Source organism: Amblyomma maculatum, unplaced genomic scaffold, assembly GCF_055883805.1.
Source record: "Amblyomma maculatum isolate TAMU_Amacu unplaced genomic scaffold, ASM5588380v1 scaffold_83, whole genome shotgun sequence".
NCBI classification, from domain to species: Eukaryota; Metazoa; Arthropoda; class Arachnida; order Ixodida; family Ixodidae; genus Amblyomma; species Amblyomma maculatum.
In genome coordinates, this window is record NW_028146808.1 from 89364 (window position 1) to 94496 (window position 5133).

Consider the following 5133-nt stretch of genomic DNA (forward strand, 5'->3'; position numbering starts at 1 on the left):
GGCTCGCACCAGGTTCGTCAAAGAAGTCTTGAGATGGTGCTGATGGAGAAATTAAATAACTGTGTGAGTACGCGGCGCTCACTGCCTTCGTGTGTGCTTAAAGAGACAGCAGCTTACAGCAGGGTACACTGGGAGATGTGGTGGGCCCTATTGCCGACGCTGACGCACTGGAGTTATGGGGTAAGCATGCAGTGGCCTCATGTGCTGTATAAAAGAGCGCAATGTCATTAAATTCAACAAGGAAATAAATAAAATGTATAATTTACCATTGAGCGAAGCTGGTTCGAGGCTCCCCCCCAGGGTCGCCTAGGCAGTCTTGCGATGGTGCTGGTGGAGAAATTAAATAGCTGTATGAGTAGGCGGACACTCACTGACTTCGTGTGTGCTTAAAGAGACAGCAGCTTACAGCAAGGTACACTAGGAGAAGTGGTGGGCCCTATTGTCGACGCACTGCAGTTCTGGGGCAAGCATGCGGTGGCCTCATGCGCTGTGATAAAGAGCGGATTGTCATTAAATTGAACAACAAAATAAATGTATAATTTACAATTCATAGAAGCTGGTCCATGGCTCGCACCAGGTTCCCCTAGGCAGTCTTGCGATGGTACTGGTGGAGAAAAAATTAATAGCTTTATGAGTACGCGGCCACTCACTGACTTCGCGTGTGCTTAAAGAGACAAGTAGCCTACAGCAGGGTACATTGGGAGAAGTGGCGGGCCCTATCGCCGACGCACTGCAGTTCTGGGGCAAGCATGTGGTGGCCGCACGCGCTATGTAAAAGAGCGGAATTTCATTGAACGCTACAATAAAATAAAAAAAAATGACTGGGTGCACTTAGGTCTCCAACGTGCGTTACTGACAAAACATATCTGCTAAATCATTAACTATCGCTATCCGTATCTATTACTATCTACTGTAATGCCGTCGAGGGACCTATCATACTACCCGTAACGAAAACTACCACCTTACTATCTGGGCCTATTACTTTCATTTCCTATTAATATCCGTAACAGTCAGTATCATTAGCTGTCACTATTCATAACCAACATGCACTATATAATCGCATGCCAACACGTGAACTATTGATATACATCAACTTTACGTTACGTTGTACCTCATACCTTACGAGTCAACTATATACTGACTTTAATTTCTGACACTTATTTGGTTTCTCATAAATGGAGGTGGGAAAAGAGCAAGCCCCAGAAATTACTTACTGCTGTCAGCGCGGGGTTCATGTCTCTGTCGAGGAGGCTTCATTTGCTTCGGGACAGGCCGATGAGAGAAAATTCTTGGAACTGCGTTGGGTCTCAGTTTTTTTTTTTCCCCAGTTCGTGCAATATTCGCGGCTCAAATTGGCTTTCAGTGAAATGTAACTAGAACATATAGCGATGAGTTAATCACTCAGGCAAGATGAAAAAAAAAAAATCTCGCATACAATTGAAATGAATAGCATGTTACATAATCAATATTCATTGCTTAATCTTCGTAAATACAGCAAACTGATGCAATGCTTCCGGCTGATTTTACATCGATGGGAAAAGGTTTCTGGCAGAAAAAAAGAAAAACGCGGAATTGCGGGCTTAGAGCTCCAGTTATCAAAGGGAAGGTTCCCGGCCAACGCCTATATAGTCATGATCAAAGTGCAGCGTGTATGAATCAAATGAACACCCCCTGCACATTGGCCGTAGCCCGGATAAAATGAAACCATGCTTGTTAACCCACTCACGCGTGGAAGCATGGCAAGACATATTGAAGAACTGAAAAAAACAAAACAAAACGCAGTACGAACTAGAAGCGCTCATTACCCGCAATACCGCGGGTTTACTTGCCAATGAGTTTTTCAAGGCCAGCATTCATTGTTCCTAAGTACCCGACGCACACAACAAGTATAATATCGATGACTAGCGCCTCGACGAGCCACAATTTCGATTTTTAGTAAAGGAGGCCAGGGATCGTAGCATAATCGCGACAAATGCAATCGAAAGGATGTACCTTCCCACATATCATTAACAGCAGAAAGCAGACTACAGTGCCGTACTTCTGACTGTACAGAAGCCGACATCGTATGAAATGATGTAGCCTTGCAGAATATCCAGCAGAGGACAACCTCATTTTTATGCAACGAACATAATATTAAGGAGCACGAAAAATAGAAAACGTAGCGTCAGGTGACGCGTTATTACGGGCAGTGAGAAAGGCGCCTTACCTCGCAAACAACGCTGTTCTTTGTAGGAATGAAGTTTTTTCTGCCAATATTGTGAAGCCACTGTTCCTTCCGCAAGCCGTCACGCTTGCCTTGAGGTACCATGAACACCGCATAACCATCTTCAGGCCGCTTGCTGCAGTTGTACGCGCAACAGCACGGCATAGCGCTTGCACGTTGCAATTAGAGCACAGCGCGCAATATTCGCTCGCCGAAAATAGGAGAAAAATGGCGCGAAGGAAAAAGAAATACACAAGCAAAACGCCGCAGACCGCGCGTTCCCAAGGGCAACGGCAGGGAGACCAATCATCTTGCTGGAAATCGGGCGGAGAGCCGGCGCTCGGGCATGGGGCGCGCAAGGGGCGAGGAGGAAGCGAGGAGGTTGCGCTGCGGCGGCAAAGTTCAATAGTTGGCGTAACTTTCAAATGATCAAGGGGCTTTACTGAAAAGCGTGGGGAATCAAGGGACATTCTAGGGAAAACACGTGCGCCCTACATCCGGACATGACATCATAAAATATCACGTGACCCATGACGTTGTTTGTGACGTCATATATGACGTCACAAATTTTGGGCTCATCAGCGTTTCCAGCCGAGCTACCCATAAACGCTTGTCTAATCAACGTTTCCAGCCGAGCTACCCCTAAACGCTTGTTCCCTAGCGCGTCACGTGATTTGTAGTTGCGAGCCTCGGCCGTTTGGCTGTGGTGGCGATACCTGTATTTCTGTTACTCTTCTTTACTACCTTATAACAGCTCTGTTTTCAGTAAGAGTGGTCTTTTTGTAATCAGGAACTGGCATTCTATCGGTGCGAACCCACTTCCTTTCTCTCTTTATTGTCCCTTTAAAGGTCCACGGAAACGGCCCCCAAGAAACCACTGATAAACGTGTTCAGTGTGTAGAACACATCCTTTTGAGCATTAACGCAAAGTATAACTCCTTGGAACAAAGCCAGCGATTTATTATTAATAATTTTTAAAAACAGCGTTTTTTGAAATTCGCGGGCAGAGGGAATGTCTCTTGGCGGTGTCGCATGGAACTATTTCTTAATCCCGTGACGTCACGGGTCGGTTGACTGGCAAGGCTTGCTAGAAGCTGCCATTCGCTGCGGTCACTGTAACCATGACGTCACGAACACACTTCCGGTAGCTGCGAAAGTCGTCTGCTCGTGCGCTGCTCGAACTCTGTGCGGGCTGTTACAGCTCGCCGCCCTTATCGGTTAGGTGGCCATTGCCCATTAAGTGCAACAACCGAAGCGACGCAGGGATCGGCAGAACGAAGCTGCATTTACAAATATCTTATATATATAACTTGGTTTCAGGAGTATCGGAGTGTCGTCCGACGAGGCGTCAACAGCACGGTCAAGCACCGCACGATGGCAGCACCTCCTTGACCGCCGTAAACATCGCCGCTGTGGCCCCTCCTCCCGCATACCGTTCGCGAACCACACGGCGGATCGTTAGCACCGATGTCCGAAATAAAGCGTGCTAAAATTTGTTGGCGTCTGGAATATTGAGCCGAATATCAAGTATGAAGCCCTCGTGAGGATCGCTGACCAGCAGCAAATTGCTGGTAAGAGCGATAGCCGTGATACAAGGCTGGTGCATTTCGGCTGATCCGATCTGCTCGTACTAGCTATGCGTCGGCAGAGTTAATCCTATAATTATTTTACTATGGCTGGAAATGATTCACTATAAGGCAGTTTCATAAGTAGTCGATTTACGACAGCGTTGATCATGTTCCAAAGCGTCGACCGCCGCGGCTTCGAAGCGATACAATAGGCATACCGACGACTAGGGACGGTCACACACTGCGCCGGCGTTCGCCGCGCTCGCACGTTCCACCCCCGCGGTAATTGTGTAACGTACCTCAGCCTGCTCGCGGCATCCCGTGCTGCAAGCGTTGCAAACTCGTGTACTTTCATAGCTAAGGCCGCGTATTTTTTGGCGTTCTGCTCAGCAACAAGCCGTTCAAACGATACTGTAGGCACGACAAGGCTTCAGTACGCAGTCGCTGCGCTGTCGGCCGTAATCGAAGACATCGGGCGGCACCATAATCTATACATCGATCTTTAAACGTGATACAGTGGGCAAATGAATAACTTTGTGAAGCAGACCCGCTCGTACGTTTCGCGCACTCGGGCGCCGACGAGTAGCTTCCGTCAACAGACGCCGTCATAACCTCGGTTAACGACGCAAACCGAGGTCGTCAAGCTCGGTTGGCGGTAACCGCGGTTAGTGGTGCAACCATGGTTTGGTCCGCCGTGTAACATAGGATAACCGCGGGTTCGTGGTTACACTAACCGTCGCTGCGCGAACTGGCGAACTCCTCAGGCGTGTGCAAGCGAGGACGGGTTTGGCGGAGTACGCCAGCGAGCGAGCGCGCGGCAACCGGAAGTTCGTCGAAGTGACGTATGTCTGGGCGGAGCTTTGAACTTGCTTGTATTCTTTGTTTTTTTATGGCTCCCTTCGGCGTACGAGTTGAGAGGGAAAATTGGAAGGGTCATTTTTAATCGCCGATATCTCTGGTGTTGCAGAAGCTAGATTGAAAATGTTTGCGGGATAATGATGGGTGGTTCAATAACTATCAGTGTTATGGCGTTGTTTACCCTTCTTGGTAACCCCTTTCTGAGGACCTTTAAGAAGACGAGAAGAAGACGGGAAGAATCGATATCGGACGATAGTTTGAGAGGACATTTCTGTCACCACTTTTAAATATAATAGAAACTATAGCCATTTGCATTCGCTTTGGGAATACTTCTTTTTCTAGACAGGTATTGAATATGTGCTCCAAAACTTTGCCTATAATATCAATGACGTATTGAAAGGGTTGTACCTGGAAACCATCTATATCACGGGACCGGCTGTTGCGAAGGGTTGTAAAGTGACTTTCAATTTCATGTTTATCTGTCGGTGACAGAAATGCAGTATG

General features: G+C 47.6%; 1 pseudogene; it reads right to left on the reverse strand.

Annotated features, from left to right (window-relative positions):
• Nucleotides 1–1206: 1206 nt before the first annotated feature.
• LOC146170673 (peroxynitrite isomerase THAP4-like) lies at nucleotides 1207–2513 on the reverse strand (annotated as a pseudogene).
• Nucleotides 2514–5133: the final 2620 nt, after the last annotated feature.